Below are 10,820 nucleotides of genomic sequence, written 5' to 3'. Positions count from 1 at the left end.
GAGATAAGTCACAGTTCAATAGAGCCTTTTAATCAGAATCCTATTACCTGCAAGAAGTTATTATGTATAAACCTGAATTTTCAAAGGACAAAAACAAGCAAAGAAACACACACACACAAGTGAGCTCACCAGGCCATTTTATGCTAATATTTATGAAAGAAGCAACACCTGTCATCCTAGTATGTCTCAGCTCCTTGCTTGAGGTTTGTCTGCTAATATCCTACTGGCCAAAGCAAATTACATGACCAAAACCAAAGTCAAAGCCTTTTATTATCATCATTTTTTTCATATTACTATTCTGGCATTTAGGACTTTCCTGTTCATATATTAAAAATTTTTCTCTAATACAACGTTACTTTATAAACCCAAACTAACTATAATTTAGAATAATTTCAAAAAGAATCAATACATTAAGTTTGTGTTTGGTTTTGAGGGGTTTTTTTTTAAACATTTTATTCCATTGAAGAATGTAAAATCATTCTAAATCTTAGGGAAGTATAAATGTCTCTAACCTCAATAAAACTATATTTTAGCGAAGACATAGCAAAGTTAGCAAAAGCTGTTCATCAACATTTCAGCAAAAGCTGTTAATCAATATTTTAAGAGAGCTGTATAGAAAGGGAGAGGAGTAAGTGCCACGTGGCAATCAGAAGAATGTCTTAGGGATGATCTTCTTGTGGAGTATCTTACTGGGCTCTGTGTTTTCTTTAAAAATACATGTTTATGTATGTTCGTTGCCACGCTATTATAGCAGCAAAGACATGGACTCAACCTAAATGCCCATAAATGATAGACTAGATAGAGAAAATGTGGTACTGACACCATATATATCACGTATATACCACGGAATATTATGTATTCTGTATATACCACAGAATGCTGTACAGCCATAAAAAGGAATGAGATCATGTCCTTTGCATGATCTCATTGACATGGATGGAGCTGGAGGCCATTATCCTTAGTGAACTAACACAGAAACAGAAAACCAAATGCTGCATTTTTTCACTTACAAGTGGGAGCTGAGTAATGAGAACACAAGGACACATGGGAGGAAACAACACACACTGGGGCCTGTTGGGGGTGGGGCAGAGGAAGGAGAGGCTGCATCAGGAAGAATAGCTAATGCACCCTGGTGATGAGATGATCTGTGCAGCAAACCCCCACGGCACGTGCTTATTTATGCAAGAAACCTGGACATTCCACAAAGGTACCCCTGAACTTAAAATAACAGTTGGAAATTAAAAAAAAAAAAATGGGAGAAGTTGTCTCTGCTTAATTCACAGAAGAGACAATACTTCAACTGTCTAAAATTGAGAAAACATTTCTGTACAAGGACAAAGCTAGATGTAGTGTTACATCTCTGGAAAATAAAGTGGCATAGACAAATGCATAGAATTGTGAGAGAGTAAGAGAACACTGGGTTCAGAGAGGTGAAAGGAGTAGATACTGCTTTCAGAAGGCTGTACCTCTCTTTGCTGAATGCCTAATAATAAATGCAGTGCCTAGCACATGGTAATTGCTCAAGAAGATATTGTTGAATGCATCTGGTATAGTTTTGAAGTAGCAATATAATTTTATTTTTCCTCATGGGAATATAATTTGTCCTAGTATCATTTATAAAAGTATCTTATGAGGTCTGCAAAATCACCTGTATTATGTATTTTATTTTCCTTCATGTATAGGTTGGGATGCTTTTCATTCTGTTTCGCAGTCTCATTCCATTCCTCTCATCTCTTGTTTTTACTCTTTCTTTTTTCTTTTTGTCTTTCTTTAATTTGAGACAGGGTCTCACTCCATCTCTCAGGCTGGAGTGCAGCAGTGCAATCACAATCCTGGCTCACTGGAGCCTTGACCTCCCCAAATCGGGTTATCCTCCTATCTCAGCCTCCTGAGTAGCCGAGACTACAGGCACAAGCCACCACGCCGGGTTAATTTTTTGTATTTTTTTAGTAACAGTGTTTCACCATGGTGCCCAGGCTTGTCTAAAACTCCCGGCCTCATGTGATCTTCCTGCCTGGGCCTCCCAAAGTGCTGGGATTATAGGAGTGAACCTCCATTATATTTTTAGAGTTCTGATTTTTTTTTTCAATTCTGGCTATTTGCTTTTGGAATTCTTGTGACGTTTGATCATTTTGTAATTCCATATTTTAATTTTTACATATTTATATATAGCCATTTTATATTCTTTTTGGAAAATGCCAATCTTTGAAGTTTTCAAAAAGTTTTTTTCTGTTGATGCTCACTCATGGTGATTTGTATCCTTGAGTATTTGCTGATTTATTCACTTGCACTCATATTTGATACATCCTTCCCCTTGGAAATCTGAGAACTTCAATAGGGAACAATTGTCTTTAGGTGATTATGTTGCTTCTGTGAGTGCAGAGTACACCTCAGATGTCCTCTGTCTAAGTTTTGATTCATTTCCAGAATTAAAACTTGCCGCTATACCAAACTTAAGTATTGAGTTGTGCTCATGAACATAATAAGCATTTACACTCAGAATTATCTAAGGTCTATTTTCAGTTCACCTTTTTTTGTTTGTTTCTATTTTCAACCCTTCTCTGAAATTGCTTTCAATACAGATGACCTCCTATCTCTATATTTATCTTTATTTGGCTTGACCTCTTAACAGCATTTGTTAGTTCTGTAAACCCTTTCCCCAAATATTTTCACAAAATATTTTGCTCTCTTGGTTTCTATGACATTGCCCTTTTTTTATTTTTCATAGGCCTTATTAGTCTTCTGAGCTTTTTCCTTCTAAATCCTCCCCCTTGAATATCGCTGTATTTCAGATTCCTTCCTCTATACAATATCAAAGTTAAAGTCATCAAAATTGTGAAATTAGGGCCAAAGATTCCCAACTTTATTTCTAGTCTAATTCCATTTATGTATGTATGTATTTATGTATGTATTATTTATTCATTTATTTTGAGACAGAGTCTCTCTCTGTTGCCCAGGCTGGAGTGCAATGTCACAGTCTCAGCTCATTGCAACCTTGTCTCCCAGGTACAAATGATTCTCCTGCCTCAGCTTCCCAAGTAGGTGGAATTACAGATGCATGCCACCATGCCCAGATAATTTTTGTATTTTTGTAGAGATGGGGTCTCACTATGTTGGCCAGGCTGATCTCAAACTCCTGACCTCAAATGAGCCACCTGTCTGGCCTCCCAAAGTGTTGGGATTATAGGCGTGAGCCACGGTGCCCTGCTAGTTCTCTTTGTTAAGGTCTGTATTAGTTATCTATTGTATGATACATTTCCCCAAAATTAGCAGCTTAATACAGCAGAAGTTTATAATCTCATACAGTTTTGAAAGTCAGAAATACGGGAGCACTTTAACTAGACGTTATGGCTCAATATCTCTCAAAATACAACAATATTTTGAAGGAGGCTGGAGGATCTGCTTCCATGATGGCTCCAATGGATGTCGACAGAAGGCCTCAGTTTCCTGCCGTGTGGACCTGTCCTCAGTGCTGCCTGTGTGTCCTTAAAACACCGCTGTAGTTTCTTCTAGTGAGTAATCCAAAATGGAGCAAGGGGGGAAACTATGATGTTATTTACATCCAGCCTCTGAAGTGGCATGTAATCATTTCTGCCATTTCTTACTCATCACACAGACCAATGATGCCATGTAGGAGGAGATCACAAAAGGGTATGGCTATCAGGGGGCAGGCATTATTGAGGGCCATTTTGGAGGCTGGATAACACAGGACCCAAACACTGTGCTGCCTAGGTTCATTCAATTTCTTTATAGGTTCACCAAACTCAGTGGGTATAAACAAACCCATTATATTCCCACTTAAACTCTACTCTATATCAAAACTGCCATCATTTATTTCTCCCCTGATATTGTCAATCTGAATGAATGACACCACCATCCAGCCACTTAAACCAGAAATCTGGAATTACCTTTAAATTGATTTTTTTCTCACCTCACTCTGTTGATGTAGCATCTACATCATTTTAAATCTGCTTAAATATTGTTGCCTCACCTTAATTTTATCTTACCTCTAATATCCTCTCTCACCTCACTTTTCTTTCTCTTTTTCCCTCATTCTAGTCTCACCCCATAATCCGGAAGGGTAGTCATTACTAAATAGAAATGTTGACATGCTATTATTTTGCCCAAAGGTGGGATCTATCACGAGTGAAAAATATATTATTTTGGAAAATGGAAGGGAAACAAAATGGCAAGTGTTGGCTATGCAATGGCTTTTAAATAAATCTAAAAGCATTCTATCATGTTGACTGAAAATAGAGTTGAGTTAGTTGTTTTTTCAGTTGGATTATTAATATAACCCCCAATAACCTTATACAACAGTTGAAGCATCATTTTCTGATGGTGAATAATGACATTTCAACTGGTATAAATCAGCTATTTAACAATGGTGCATAAAGAAAAATACAGCAAATATACCAAGCATCCATGAAGAGCAGGCCATTCTTTCTACAACATTAATCATTCAATAGGGCAAGAGTTGACAGCAAAATTAAATGATTTGCTCTTCAATCAATAATAGATGAAAATCCAAGAAAAAATAGTATTATTGTCTATCTATGACATTTCCATAAGGGATAGCATTACTGGACGAGAGCAGTGCTGCTACTCCTGCTCTTTTCTACCTGCCCTTTTTATTATTTGCATTTCTTTCAATATGTGTCAAAATCAGAGATGAGAAAAAAAGAAATAAAAATATCTGTAAGAAAAATGTTTTTGAACATGTGCTGTAGGTCACAGTGCTGTCATTTACTCAAACTGCCTGGATACTTAATATATTAATACTAAAACATGACACAATGAGCCAGGAAAATACAGTAATTACACAACCTTGGCATTAGACAAAATACACTGTATCTCTTAGAAAAGAGTCAAGAATTAACTAACATTAGTTGGGAAGAAATCCTAAAGATCACCTAGCCCTGCTGCCTCATTACATAGACAACAAAACTGGGACCCAAGGGAAACTTATGTCATAATTTCTAACCAAGAAGAATTTGCAAATGTGATGGAAATAGGCTAATTTCAGAAATGTGCAGGATGCCAAAGAACCAATGGCCTAACAGAATTATTATCTATCATAGTAAATCTCAGAAACGGAAAGCATGTAATCATATATTATGTACTGATGATCACAAGTAATAGTACTTACAGACAACACTCTAATAAAAATGGCAGTCAAATTAGGAAGCCCTTGGTTACATGTGAGAAAAGAAAATCCTTGATAGAATGATTAGTAATCATGATTACAGAAAACATTTCTAATATGATAACAAATTAGTTAAAAATCAATGTGTTTATTTTAGCAGATTATAAAATGACTTCTATGATTCATTTCAGATAACAAGCACTACTGGTTTTTGTGATTGACCAAGATGAAAGAACTTAGGATTGATAATATCTTCTCAATAAGAAATTACAGCTAAATGATAGGGCATATCATATCAGATAAATATTTGCCAGATAAAATAAAACCATGAGATGTAATTTATAGCAATATTTCAGTTTGTGCCACAAATAATAACACCAGATTCTCTGTTTGACAGCTTACAGAAAATGATCTGAAAAGAAATAAATAGTTTTAACACATCATTAAATAAAAAATATATATTCTTAATAGTATCCATTAGCATACTCTATACTATATTTAATATGAAATATCATGAAGAGTACTATTAATATACTCAACTAATACTTCATTCCTTCATGAGAAATATTCCCTATCTTCTCTCCAACCCCAGTTTATAAAACCAGACTCATCCATATCATCTTCAACCAGCTCCTCTTCCAAACTTCATGTTACTGAAGATTTAGCCTTATCTCGGAATATTCAAGTCCAGTCACTTGAAGCCATCTTTTATGTTGCCTTTATCTGTATCAAGTAAGTATTGAAGAGTCTATTTCCAAATTTCTCTCTTATATTTAACCTTTTAATTTTCACACTAATTTAGACTCAGTTACTTCTAAGGTCTTATCCAGTATCCCTTCCTTCTATGCTTCCTTGTTTTCTCCGAGTCTTATGCTTGGAAAGTCAGATAGGGGCCACATAATCTCTTTCTAAATGAGGAAGTCCACTCAAATCCATGGAGTACCTACTGAACACCAGGCATTTGCTAGGTTTAGAGATATATAGTGGGCCACAGGAGTTGCACAGAGATGCGCTGGACTGCCCCTCTATGCCAGTCAACCACTCTCCTTTCACTCTTTGTCCCTTTGTACTTCTGCTAATGATTTCTGCTAATGTACTTCTCTCTGACTTCGGAGTCATTTTCTCAATACTTTTTTTTAACATTTCAAGTTTTACTTCCTGAGATTATCTCGCTGGCCTGGTCATTATTTTTCCCTCTTGTTCAGAGCTTTGCACCAGCCTTCCTTGCAGACTACTGCTTAGCACACAGACCAGCTACTCTTGGGTCAAGTGGCTGCTGGTTTCATCCCCTATGAAAAGAAAAGGGTGTTCCAAAGCTTAGAAGATGGTCACCTATGTTTTTTGTATTCTCTTAGTAAATTTTTTAGTAGCTCAATTTCCTTCATTGTACAAAGAATATGTTTAATAAGGTACCCACTTTCATAACAGAAAAGTGATATTATCGTTTACTAAATCTAGAAAAGAAGTTAAGTTGCAACATGTTAATTTTGGGGTAGTTGAGGGGCAGTATTTGAGATGAGTCGCCTATTAGTAGTTGGAATCATGGATTTAGATCTTAAGAGTGGAGTTGAGTCATTCAAACTAGAGAAACACATTTGAGAGTTATCAGGATGTATGTTGATGACACCACACATGAAGAAAATTAGTCTATGTGGCATAGAGAACATCTTGAATGTTGGGTAAAGGATAAAACTCAGGAAATGTCAGAAGAACAACTCAATAAGAAGATTAGAAAGAGTCAGAGGAGTATAAAAAAGTAAAAAAATTATGTGTATGTGTATTATGAGAGTCTTCAATATGATCAAGTTTTCTGTAGGAGTTTCCAACCTGTCTTCTTTTCCCTCTTCCATACATATAAATAAATAAATGTATATATTCCAATGCTTTAGTCAATTAGACTGCCAACTCTTACCCTATAATTTCTCATGCTTCATACAGCCTATTCTTTCTTTGTGCTTATAATTTTCTTCTTCAAATCTCTACCAATTGAAATGAATTTTATGTTTCAAAACACATTCTGTATGTATTTTTTTAGTTTATTTTACATTTTTAACATATATACACTTAGATACTTTTCTCCTCCTTTTACTGGACTTTAGGCTTTTGAGAACCTAGACAGTGTTTTTATTAATTGTATCTCTTCTGATGGTACTAGTAGGCATACGAGAAATAAAGTTTGATTCCTAGCAGTGTCTTTGATTCTGCCTAAATCACTGTTTGCTTCTCTCACTGTTTTGCTTTTCTTTTACTGGCCTGACTCCCAGCAAGAAAAAAACATCTTTGAAATGTAAACATATTAGCACTTTTTCCAGAAAGAGTTAGTAAAAGAAAAAAAATACAAAAAGAAAAACAGGCTTCTTAGGCTGATGTTTGACAGTAATAGACGGGGTGATATTTTGTTTTCTTATATACATTAAATTCCTATAAGATTGGCACGAACAATAAAAGTTTTTCATGCTACTTCTAAGTCAAGTACTTTGTGTTACTGAAATTTGTTCATTATCAGGAAACTTCTTCTTTTTTACACATAAAGGCAAATGCATACTAAAATCTATTTATAAAATTAACATTTGGGGTAATCTCAGATGTCCACCATATACATGCTCAAGAATTGAAATTATTATGGTAATTTAAATGAATTTTCTAACACTTTCCAAAGTTTTATTTATAAATATAGAGACCTTATACATTTTTATTACTTTACTGCTTTCTCTTCATTTTTATTTTCTGGAGATAATATTCCCCACTCCTTGACAATACCTTGAAGGGCAAAATAGTATTTAATTCTGACTAGGTTTCGTATGTATGTAAGGGTGTGTGTGTGTGTGTGTGTGTGTGTGTGAGAGAGAGAGAGAGAAAGAGAGAGAGAGAAAGAGAGAGAGAGAGATTGAGGGTTCTAGCATCATGATTTGGTGGGTAAATCAGAATCAGTTTGTCAGTAAACAGATCAATCAGAAAGTACAGAACAGCTTGCCAAATAAACTTCCCTTAACAACAGGCTCTTAGCTGTTCCTATTTTATTTTCTAATATCTGCTGGTGCCGCATCATTTAAGATTGTTTTGCTTGCAATAGCATATCTCTAATCTTTAACTGATTCTTCCACTTGTCTCTTTTTGCTGTTGGCATTCTAATCAATTAAGGCTTTCTATTGCACTGCCTCCTGATTTTCCTTCATCCATTTTTTGCTCCATAAAGAATGAAATACATGACTAGGTGAAAACCTGTGTTTATATAGGTATACCTTTATTTTATTTCTCACACTTGAATAGGTCCTTTCATTTTATTTTTCTTACATTTTCTTATCTCAGGTCAAATTTCCCCAGCATCATATGCTTAGTGGTATTTCCTTTCATTCCAAGCAAACCAAAAAGTACATTCCAGAGATTTTACAGCTATTAATAAAATATTTTTAGTGCTTATCCAGCCATTTTGTGCAATAATTTTATCAACATATCCTTAATGACTCCATGTGATAAACAATGTTATTGTTAGCCACCAAGTGCCTAAATAATCCTTTAACAGCCATATAAAATTTGAGCGAAGTAACAGAGTTGGCTGGATATCTCAGCTCCACAGTTCAGATTCCCTATTTCTCCTTTACTGCATATATTCACACATGTATCTTGGCACAATCTCTGTATTCCAGCAACTGTGAAATTCTACTTGTCAGTCTCTTCACAGGTTGATTAGAGCTGTTACTTGGCAGTCAGTGTTTGAGTGCCTTAAAGTTCACTGCCACGTATCTTGATATATTTTAATTATACCCTGCATGTATGAAAAAGGACCATTTCATTTTCATGAGAAACAATATGTTGTTTGACCTTGTGCTGGGGGAAAAAAATGAATGAAAGTAAGCATACAGAATACAGATAAACACTTCTTTATGAACAAAAAGAGAATATGTTTTAGGAAAGAAGACAGTCAATGAAATGTCCTCTAAATATTCCTGATACTCAGTTAAGTATGAAGTTGATTTAACTCCAAAGTCCATTTGTGTCCTTAACTAATGAAAATAGTCTGAAGTGTCATATATTTAGCTTTCAGCCCCATCATGAGAAATGTCACAGACAGAGGTGACCCTGAGCTGGATGGATAGATAATCTAGGCTTCCTTTTCACTCTCTCTGTAATGGAATCCCCAGGATAGCATTCCTGATGCTAGCAAGATAAGCTTTCTTCCTTCCTAAGACCTTCTAAAGCATTAAAGACTCTATCTACCCAAGAGAATTTGGTTAAAAAGTGGAAGAAAATCTTTCTTTTGTTTTCTTTTCCTTTTCTATTTTTGAGATTACCTTGGGTTTTTTTTTTTGTTTGTTTCAACGTTTTCATTTTCTGCCTCTGTTATTCCATTTCAGCCCTGCTACCACCTGGAAGTCAACACACTGGACTAATGGCCTTAAACTTCCTGGGGGTAAGTTATACTATTTTGTAATTTTAACTCTCAAGAAAAAGAAAACTTTTTATAAATTAAGGAGAATACTTCTAATCACATTTCTATACAAATTTAATGGTGCCAGCATACAGAATGTAGCGGTTGGAAAAGAGCACATTTTATGAATGCCCAGATGTCAAATAGTTCAGGTAAGTGACATTGGGTGTTGAAGACTGGAGGAAAATAGCAGAATTTGCCCTTAGTCTTCATAACAAATGTGCTCCCATTTGAGTAGTGTTATCAGTGTGAATAGCATTCCAAATAATAGGCTTATACAGGCACTGCTTGAAGTTTTGAAGAAAGTCTTCCAAACTAGGGTAGAATTCAATAATATAAATGTAAATACATATAGATGTTGATGTGATAAATTTTGGTGTATCCAAAGGAGATGATATAAAGCAACTATACAGTAAAATTTAGTATCCTTTTTCCTAGTGGTATCATTTAAAATATTTGTATTTTCTGAAACTTAACACTACTAGAAAAACATGGTTAAGTGGTTTTCTTTTCCTTTTCTGACAAATATGACATATCCATATAGAAAGAGTATTTTTCATATACTTGTATTTGATGAAATTTAGATTTATGTTTATATAAATAAATTTATATTCAATTATAGAATTGTGTTATTTAACTATATAAACAGGTAATTTAAATAAAAAATATATATGTGCTAACCTACCCTTTGTTAGCCTGACAGACTCCAACTTCCTGAGAGCCAGACAGACTCCATCTTAACCTCCACCTCACCTGTCTCGCCATTTCTCCCTTGAGTGCATACCTGGGTCATGCTCCTGTGCTGGGTCATGCTGTGCTTAGAACTATCAAGGCATATAACCAATGTAACCATATCCTGCCTGGCCAGCCCACTTGCTATTGTGAATACCCCCTTGACTGATTGATTAGCAAGTACTGAATACCCACCTTGGTAACCAGCAACTATGGGAACTGCTTGTGTATACTCTCCTTAGTAACCAACAATCATGGGAACCTCCTGCCTCCTGGTTACCAGCCTCCTTATCTAACTTGCTTGTTCTGCTTCTGTAAATTCTGCTTCAGCTAGGCTCCTCCTCCCCTTTCTTAAGCAAGATATGAAAAGGAATCAGGCCCCTTCCTTGGGGCCGAGAGATTTTGAGTGCCAGCAATAAAGGACTCTCAATTGGAACTCAGAGTGTGGAGCTTTCCTTCTAAATGGCTTGAGTATAACATATCTATTACTTTTAACAAAATGGTGCTGGTATC

General features: G+C 35.4%; 1 long non-coding RNA gene across 1 annotated transcript; it reads left to right on the top strand.

Moving 5' to 3' along the window:
* The first annotated feature begins 3,426 nt into the window (after positions 1 to 3,426).
* Positions 3,427 to 9,560, top strand: LOC141581542 (uncharacterized). The gene is made up of 3 exons (XR_012514241.1): positions 3,427 to 3,512; positions 5,739 to 5,878; positions 9,502 to 9,560. It is a non-coding gene; the product is annotated as an uncharacterized LOC141581542 (long non-coding RNA).
* Positions 9,561 to 10,820: the final 1,260 nt, after the last annotated feature.

Source organism: Saimiri boliviensis, chromosome 16, assembly GCF_048565385.1.
Source record: "Saimiri boliviensis isolate mSaiBol1 chromosome 16, mSaiBol1.pri, whole genome shotgun sequence".
NCBI classification, from domain to species: domain Eukaryota; kingdom Metazoa; phylum Chordata; class Mammalia; order Primates; family Cebidae; genus Saimiri; species Saimiri boliviensis.
Note: the sequence above shows the minus strand (reverse complement) of the source record. Positions and strands in the feature narration are given on the sequence as shown.